The sequence below is a fragment of the Cicer arietinum genome, chromosome 5 (genome assembly GCF_000331145.2).
Source record: "Cicer arietinum cultivar CDC Frontier isolate Library 1 chromosome 5, Cicar.CDCFrontier_v2.0, whole genome shotgun sequence".
Classification (NCBI taxonomy): domain Eukaryota; kingdom Viridiplantae; phylum Streptophyta; class Magnoliopsida; order Fabales; family Fabaceae; genus Cicer; species Cicer arietinum.
This window is the reverse complement of record NC_021164.2, coordinates 44,322,487-44,332,435: the sequence shown is the minus strand read 5'-3', so window position 1 is coordinate 44,332,435 and position 9,949 is coordinate 44,322,487. Positions and strand designations below refer to the sequence as shown.

Here is a 9,949-nt window from a genome sequence, read left to right as displayed (position 1 = left end):
ATTAATTAATTAATTAAATAATAAATATGTATTTTATTAATTGTGTGTCTCTTGAATATCTTCTATTAAATTTTTTCAAGAACATTTAAATAATACTAATCATAATTTTATGTATAAATAATGCATTGAACAAATATTAGTCACAAATCAATTAATTAAAGGAAGATATTTTAGGAATCAATTGGTTAAAAAATAAAGATGCATTTTACTAGAAATGTATTTCTTGAATGTAATCCATAGAAATGAAGATAATTATAAGATGATAATTTTAAATTACTGTATAAACTAAACTATACGTGAGACGCATGTATTTTTTATTAATATTGTATCTTTTGAATATTTTTTAAATAAAATATTGAAGAAAATTATACGACACTAATTATAATTTACTATATGAACTATACATGGAACATATATTTTCCACTGACATATTAATTAAAAGATGGTATTTTACAAATCAATTATAATTAATCAATTAATTTACTATATAGACCTGACACATAATAAATATTTTTCATTAATCAATTTGTTAAAAGACGATCTTTCGTGAACAATTAAATAAAATAGAAATATGTATTTCATCAGAACTGTGTATTTTGAATAATCTTCTAGATAAAATTTGTAAGAAAATGAATGTACAATAATTATAATTTACTATATATGTTATATACATGATAAATATTTCTCACTAATATGATAGTTAAAAGATAGTTTTCACAAATCAATTTTAATATAATACATATAATTCTCTATTTTTTTAATAAATAAAATTGGGGAAGGAGAATATTATTATAAATCGTAGCACTAATAGCCATTCTACAATGTTCCATACGAGATTTGAACTCGGTTGCTTGAGGCTACAAAGGTAAACTTTTTTTTTTTTTTGCCATGTAAAGAAAATTGTAAAAAAACTCGCACACAACTGCGATATATTGAATTCAAATCCAAGACGTGGTATCTAGCCTATCAATATCGGTAATTGTCAGTTTAACTACACCTTATGGATTAGAAAAAACTAAACTATTACTTCTAAACTAACACCTTTTGGACAAAGTGGTGCCAACCAAATGTCTTCTGGTATTCTCCAAAGCCATGCATAAACTTTCAAAATGCTAGATTCTTTTCTTCAAAACTTTGAAATTCCTCTCTTGTGATGTAATCTCCTTGAGTGGTAGGTTGAGCAGGTTGTTCAGGTGTTACAATATCATGTTGCATCTGTTCTTCTTCAACATATAGTTGTTCACAATGTTCTCATTCTAGATTTTGGTAGAAGCATAATTTTTGGACCCAACCTCTTTTTCTGTTTCCCTATCTTGATGGGATGAGCTTTCATAAATAGAAGGGGTAGCATATTTGTCCACACCTCTTTTGATCACAATTTTTCACAACATTTGTTTCCAACAAAGTAGGGCTTGAAAACGAGGAAAGTTGAGGGAGCTATATGGAAAAATAGGGTGTTTAGTGAAGGTGGGGTGGAGGGAAAATACTAAGTAAAAACAAAGAGATAGGGTAAAAGGTACAAGGGAATCAAAGTTTTGGAGTGTTCTAAATAAGGCTGAGAGTGATGAGTGTACGATTATGGAGTGGTGGAAGGAATAAGGTGATAGATGACATTCTGAAATGCAAGTTAGGTTGTTGAATCACTGAAAAAAAGTATGTAGAACTCGAGATATGATCGCATGTTATTGAACACAAAAATTGGTAGAATTTTGTGTATTAGGATTTGATGTAAAGGAAACTCAAAATTATTATTCAGCAAACGAACCAAGAACAGAATAGCGCCACAAGGATTAACAACCTTGATAAGTTTAAAGTGAATTCTTTCAAGAAGTCTAGAGAGCAAAACCTCACAAAATAATATTCAAAATTTTCCTTGAATAAAATAAGGTTTTTCCTTTTATAGTGGCACCTCCTTACAAGTTCTCTGAATTTGGCCCAACTCAAGTTTTATAATTAGATCCAAATTTCTTACTAATTTAGTCTACTACTTTAATTAAAACTAATATTAAAATTTGAAAACACATAGATGCAACATTTATTCCTTAACTTCTTCAATTTGGATTAAGCAAATGACTATCTTGGGCTTTAATTCTTCATGAGTTGTACTTGCCTCAAATAAAGTGACTATCAAGTTATTTAATGCAAAGGAACATAATTATGTACTCAAGATAATTTTGGACAGATTCAAAGGGAAAATGACCAACAAAAGCAAAACAATGAATGCATCAAGAATAAAAAGCAAGACTAATCTCCAAAGTTGATGGTTTGCGATAGACAAGAATATTTATGGTTTGTTGATAAACCAATCCCTATTACGAAGGTACCATAAGTAGGTACACAAAGATCATACTAGAAAGGTCTACTACAAAAAGATTGACAAAGGCAAAAACTAAGCATCAAGAACTAACAAGCAAGATCAAATCAGTTTTTAATGCAAGGAAAGCTCTTGCAAATCACAAATGGATTTTCAGTTCATATACTAGAAATGTACAACTCTCATATGGGCAAAAGAAACACTCCAAAAAGAACAAAGGATAAAAGGCACAACTCATGATAAAACAAACAAGATTATCCTCCAAGTTCAAGAATAGTCATTCTCCAGCATGTTAACATCAATCAAGATCATTCTCCAACATGTTAAACATCACTCTCCATAATGATAACATCAATCTGCCGAAAGTTCTCATTAGTCTCCAGAATGATCAAATCTGTCTCCAGAATGATCAGATATTCTCCAGAATGATCTGATATGTCTCTAGAATGATCAGACAAGTCTCCTTAATGATTACCAACAATCTCCAGAATGATCAACATCATTATCTAAGTATGATGACATCATTCCAGAATGATACAAATACTCTCTAGCTTATTGACCATCATTCTCCACCTTTGTTACATCATTCTCTAGTCTTATATCATCATTCTTCAGCTTATTTTGTGCGAATCAAAACACTATATTGAACTAAACTGATCTCATCAATCATATATCTAAAGATTAAAAGATCATTAAATAAGATCATAGCTGTCCAAGACTGAAGAAATCTAGACCACTCAAACAGAAATCAAAAGTGTTCAAAGACTTGAACATTCTTTAATCATAAAATCTGGTCTTTGGTCAAAACTGACAAAGCACTACCAACAACTCTTTTGACCATTATTAAATGCTCTAAAACACCTATAAAAGGATGGGTTTTGTATTATATTGAAGATGATTATTAATTTTATGGGTTTTGTTTGAAAATTTTGATATTTTTTTGAATTTTTATAAAAAAAAGGATAACATTGTTGACATTTTAAAACATAAAATATCAAATCGTCACTTACAATTAAAATAAAGGACCAAATCGGAAAAAAAAAAAGATAAATGACAAAAACGTTAACTGAAATTAAGTTAAGGGACCGTGAATGTAATTTAGCCTATTTTTTTTAATGATATTATGTGATTGATTGGGTAAAAATGCATACTATTTTTATGCAAGTATGATTTTAAAGATAAATTGATTGCATCACTCTTTGTCATTACTTGTACATGCATATGCCAAATTCCTATCCTAAATTCAACACGTTTTCACGTTTTGTTCCTACACTTTTTATGATAGTGTAAACAAGTGTGAAAATCTATTTTGAAGTTCAAATTTATTATCCTTGTTATAAAGACATTTAAAATAAATTTGTGTCTTTAATAATTAAACAAATAGTCATTTTTGTCAAGTATAATATTTTGAATATGATTTTTCAAAAAAACAAAAATTGAGTTTATAATGTGGCTTTTGAAAAAGATCCTTCTGCAACATATTTTAAATATATATCATTGTTTAGGATTTACTTTTGAAGGATTTCAACAAGAGAATATATGTTTGGTCTTCATGAAAATGATTTGTGTCTCTCGTTGCTTTAAAACTCAAAACTAATTCAAAAATTATGGCATGAAGTCAAAAATTGATACTTGAGCATTTTGAGGCATATTAATATGTCTTTTCAAATGAGTCTTATTTGTCTCTTATTTCTTTTGTGAAAATTGATCTCAAGAGTTTAAATATTTTTTAAACATAATTGATAGAAATACCAAATCAAAAAGTCTCATACAACTTGTTAATGATAGTAACCTTGAACATGTGCCTTATTGTTCATTTGTGTGTTTCCAAAAAGCTTTGTAAAATAAAAAATTTATGTGAGCAAATTTGTTGGTATATTTTTGATCCATTTAAAAAATTAGTTTTTGAATCAATACAAACATTGGAAACATAAAAATATTTTGTAAACAAGGAAAATATATTTGACATGATATCACATTCATCTCATTTTGTTCCTTGTATTTGCTCATTATCATATTCAAATTAAAATGTGTCTCTTGTGAAAGAGGATAAAGAGCAAAGAGACATGTTACTTTTGTTTTGGAACTTTGAAAATACTAAAGAATATTAATTTCAAGGTGTAGAAACTCTATGCACAATTCCATACTTCTGAAGGAAAGCTTCCATGGTACGTTTGCCTTGATCACTTATGATGGCTCGGGGTATTCCAAACGTGCAGAAAACATTTGACCTAACAAAACCTGCAACAAATTTAGAATCATTGGTCGTAGTGGGTATTGCCTCCATTCAGTTGGAAACATAATCAACAACAAGTAAAATGTAAACAAAACCAAAAGATCTAGGGAAATGGCCCATAAAGTTAATGTCCTACACATTAAATACTTCACAGAAGACATATGTTAGTGAGCCATCTCACTTATACGAGTCATTGTTGTTCCTGCTATTTGGCACTGTTCACAAGTTTTGTAAGTCTCAAAAGCATCCTTAAACAATGTTGGCCAAAAGAAAGTCGAGTCGAAGACTTTTCTTATTGTCTGTTGAGGACCAAAATGTCCCCCTACTTGAGAAGCATGACAAAAATGAAGAATGGGTTGAGCCTCATGGTGGAGGACACATTGCCTAATCACCTAGTCACTACAAAATTTCCAAAAATATGGATCATCCCACACATAGTATTTGACATCACTTTTGAGTTTGTGGATTTGTCCTCTTGATGCATTTGCAAGAAGAACTCCAACAATTAGATAATTAACTAAATCAGCAAACCAAGGAGTTATCTCATGCGAATGTATTAATTGCTCATCAGGGATGTCATCCTGAATGGGAGTGAGGTCCTCATCCATTTCTATTATACATTCAAGTTATGGCATGCAGAGCAAGAAATGATCAATACGCAAATAATAACATTAAAACTCAATTACGACCCAAAGTTTAGAAATATGCTAAAAAAAACTAATCTAGGGTATAAAGAGATTTCAAAATGCATTGATCCAACTCCCAATTCTCCGTACAAAGCTAGAAACATGTGGAAAAATGCATTGATCAAACACCCAAATCAAAAAGTGCTTTTCCATAATAGATTCCACGAATGGAACATGGAATAGTAAAACTACTAGGGTCTTGCATTTTTGTAAGGAGCTTTTGGTGTAACATTATATGCATTCCTTAGGGTTACAATTTCAAACTCCCGAATTCTTATTCTTTTGGTGATTATATCCTTTAAAAACTTTGCATAATTTGACATTTGTTGCAAAACCTCTATCAAAGGAATGTTGATACTAAGCTACTTTGAAATATCAAGGAATTTGTTGTATTCTTTCTCCATTGCAGCTTTTTTGATTCTCTGGAGAAATGGAGGTGGTGGAAATTTAAGAACCAGCTTTTGCATGCTTCTAGGAGATGGACCATATTTCTCATTCTGCACTACTTTTCTCTAAAATGTAGACTCCCCAGTTTCTAGTTATGCATCCCCACAATTCTTCTACGCTTTCTCATCATGCTTTAGAACATCTCCCCTTTCTTTATCAACATTGCCAATATGTTTTCCACCTCTCAAGCCAATTGCCTTGACCTGCTCATTTCCTTTGATTGAGAATTTGGACTTATTGTATTACTAGGTCTTCTATTCATAGTTGTAGCAAGTTGGCCCCAATGAGTCTCAAAGTTTCTAATTACTACTCGTTGCTATTGAATGGTGGCCTCAATTTTAGCCATGTGAAAATATATTTTAGTCATCTAAGAATTTGTATTGATTAAGAATCCTTTCAACAATTCTTCCAAGGATGGTTCCTATGTTGCATGAGCTAGTACTAGTGGAAAACCAAGAGGGTGAGTAGGTTTTGCTTGTTGAGCACACCCTTGATTACTCCATGAAATGTTGTGGTGATTCCTCCACCCTAGATTATAAGTGGTTTAGTAATGATTGTTTTTATTCCCCACGAAATTCATATTATAAGATTATCAAGACATTCCACATAAACATGCCATATCGCACAATATACACATGCTTCATCATTGGTTGTAACACGTACCATTGTAATTAGTGTTGCATTTATTGGTGCATATGCTGCAACAATGTTCATCTATATGTTAGTTAATATTGCTATTTGGGTTGCAAGTGTTGTACTTTCACCAACTTCATGAACTCCCTCCACTTTCTTGGTTGTATTAACCCTAAGAGCAAGCCACTAATAACTATTTGTGACTATGGTCTCAATAAGTTCCACACATTCTTTATAATACTTGTTCAATAAGCTCATTTTGATGTTGCATAAACCATTAACCTTGTTCATGATGAGGACATTTCTTAAAAAAGTCCTTAAACCTTTCCCAAGCTTCAATAAGAGTTTCATATTCAGTTTTCCTAAAAGTGGTGATGTCATTCCTTTTTTAGCATTCAACACATCGGGAATACTTCACCAAGAATTTTTCTCCCATATCCTTCCACATAGTTAATAAATTAGGTTCTAATGAGTTCAACCAAGCTTTGGCTCTATCCTTAAATGAGTAGAGAAGCAACCTTAGTCTGAAGCAATCATCAAAAACTCCAACAATCTTAAATTTTCTTGCAACCTCCACAAATTGTCTTAGATGTAGATGGGGATTCTTTATAGTAGTTCCTCCAAATTTTTCAACGGCTTGAAGCATGTGGAACATCATTGGCTTGAATTCAAATTGAGCCAATTTAATGCCAGGTCTCAAAATACTTGTATCAAGGGTTTAAGGATCAAAGACATCATCATATTCCTCAATTACTTTGTCCCTATCATTAGCCATGCAAATATCATCTAGTGGTCCATCATCTAAACGACCTCCCATTTGTACAAGTCAGACTTGCAATTGCAAGTGATCGACCAAGTCAGGATCAATTATACTTCTTGTGAGACTTCTCCTTCTTTTAAAGAATCTTTCTATTAATGTTATTGGCTCCAAAATGATTTTGTAGGACTCAACACCAATTATCTAGAATTTGGCATCTCAATCCATACATCTTAATATATTAGAGGTAAGTAAATATAAAGAGTAGTTCGAATCAATTTAAAACAATTCAACTATCAATCAATTATAGTTTACAATTGTTCAAATAGATTCATAAGGTACAATAGTCCAACTAAATCCGCAAATTAAACCTTTACATAAGCTTTTAATACAACAAATGTCCTAATACATTATAACTAAACAATTAAATTTGGAGTTTTCGCCTCTGGTATTAGGTTGCACCTGAACTGCCTCCAACGGCTAAATCTTTTAAAATAAAAGGGGTGAGAATAAATCTCAATGAGTCCTAAAAATAAGGCAGGGGAAGTTTGAAATTATTCATTTAATTAAAAAATGTAGAAAACATGAAAGTCTGATACATGTCAAGCTGAAGTTCTCAGCTTCACTTTTTTAAATTAAAAAAACAAAAAAAACAAAAAACTGTACCGAAATCATTCTTTTAGAATGATTTTGGAAAATTGCACATGACCACTGGAATCCTTTCCTTGGAAACAAAGAAAGGTCGTCCAATTATCTCAAAGCAGATCACCAAGATAATTGAAACCTGAGCGATAAAGGTGGTCTGGCCAAACCTCAATTAGTGTCTTGATTGTTCTCCTTTACCTGTTGAACCATACCTGGAACAACTTGATTTCCACCGTGAATAAGGTCATGCTTAATTTGATTAATGAGAGTGTACTAAGCTTAAGATGTTTTTAATGAAATATCTTTATTATGTCTTGTATGCAATGCATCATTCATCAACAACAATTTTAAATAACTTAGCAATATACTAAATCCATAATAATTTAATTCAAGTTCCTAATTCAAAACTAGAACTAGAAGCAGAAAAATAGAAACACCATCATAGTCATAAAATTAGTAACAATATCATAATAATGATGTTAATAACAACGTCAGAGTCATGAAATTAATAACAACTTCAAAGTCATACAATTAATAACACTATCAAAGTCATGAAGTTAATAACAACATTAGATTCATGAAAATGATAACAATGTCAGAGTTATCAAAAATCATTTGGATGCAGTTATGAAACACCTACATGCAAAAAATTTCATTTCCTCACACTCAACTTCTCCTAACCCGTAATAACCCCAAAATAGTTGCTTTAAAGAACTCATAACTCACAGATTTTACATACGCATTAGAGGCACAACAGTAACGAGCACCAATCGTGCTCAACAAGTATACTGACCTTAAATTAAAGTCTATGCATCTAATTAAATTTTCCTAACATATAACTCTTTTATAAAATCACACAAACATAGATAAGTTGCACGCATGTTCTAAATTAACAGAGATAAACTCAAATTTTCAATGAAATTCTTATGTGCTGAATTTCTTTGTTTTTTCCTCATAATTTGGTTATTTTCTTCAATTCCCCTTTAATCCAAACAATTTTAGAAATTGTAATAAAATTTAATCCCCGAAACTCACATGATAAAAAGATAAAGAACTCACCTAATTGTAATGTGAAAAGGAACTTGTGTCCCAACTCATTTTTGCACTCCTTTAATTTCAGATTCCCTACTTCATCTCAAATCCCTCTTGGTTGGTCGTGTTTTCCTTGTTCCACTTATTTGAGCTTATTCACAAGGCTAAAGAGATAGACTTTCGCATGCAATGGTGTTGGGCATGTTTGGGAATTTTAGTTAACTTTTAGTTTTGGAAGATTTGGAAGAAGAGTGAAAATGGAGAATATAAAGAAGAAAGTAAATATAGTAACAAATGAGATTTTTTCCCAAAATTGGTTTACTGGAAGGTAGAGAGAACGAGTGTGAAAATGTCCGTGAAGGATTTATGAGAGGGAAAAGGAAGGACCTTCCCAAATTGTCCCTTGGCCTTTATCTCTTATTACATTTATGCCCTCTTTATCAATTTAAGTTTAAATATAAAAAAATCTTTATTTCAAATTTAATCATATTATTTGTAACACATGTATTTTGCTGAGTTTTAATTAGTTGGGTTATTATAGAGTTGGTAATGGAAGATGATGATGAATTATAGTGAGAGACAATAGAATATGAAAATTATGGTTGGTGTTTAATTATATCAAACTCGTTTTTGCTCTTCAGATTTTTCAGAATGATTTTAAAGCTTGCTCAAGTTTATTTTGAATAGAGGTTGATACTTGATAGGGTCTACAATGCCTAGTTGCAGGTTTGATGGAATTTGCTCAAGAGATTAACCATGTTTTTGTGACGTTTGTTCCATATTCATGATTATTCGAATTCTGCGATGCAAGCAAGAACATAATTACATAAATGAAATACCCATTGAAATATGTGATAGATTGAAGTAGAAGTTCATTTGACTAGTTGTTACTATATTAATTATTTTTGAATTATTTTGATCGTGTACATCAACAGATGATCAATAGTTCTACTATAGTTCCTTATCTACTATTTTCTTATAAAACTGGTTTGTAGGGTGATGGCTACCTCCCACTTATAAATACTTTGGAATGTCTTATTTCTTCAAATGTAAGACTCTTAATACACACCCCTCAGTTACATGATTAAACATCTGGACATGACCTGAATGGCCCGATAGCGGTGACCCGATAGCTTGTGGCCCAATGGATCTAGGATAGCCTCTGATTCCATATTAGAATTTGAATTGAGCCCTACACG

The 9,949-nt window shown here is 31.2% G+C and overlaps 1 non-coding gene across 1 annotated transcript; it reads left to right on the top strand.

Moving 5' to 3' along the window:
- Positions 1-6,600: 6,600 nt before the first annotated feature.
- LOC113788211 (small nucleolar RNA R71) lies at positions 6,601-6,707 on the top strand. The gene has a single exon (XR_003474710.1). It is a non-coding gene; the product is annotated as a small nucleolar RNA R71 (small nucleolar RNA).
- Positions 6,708-9,949: the final 3,242 nt, after the last annotated feature.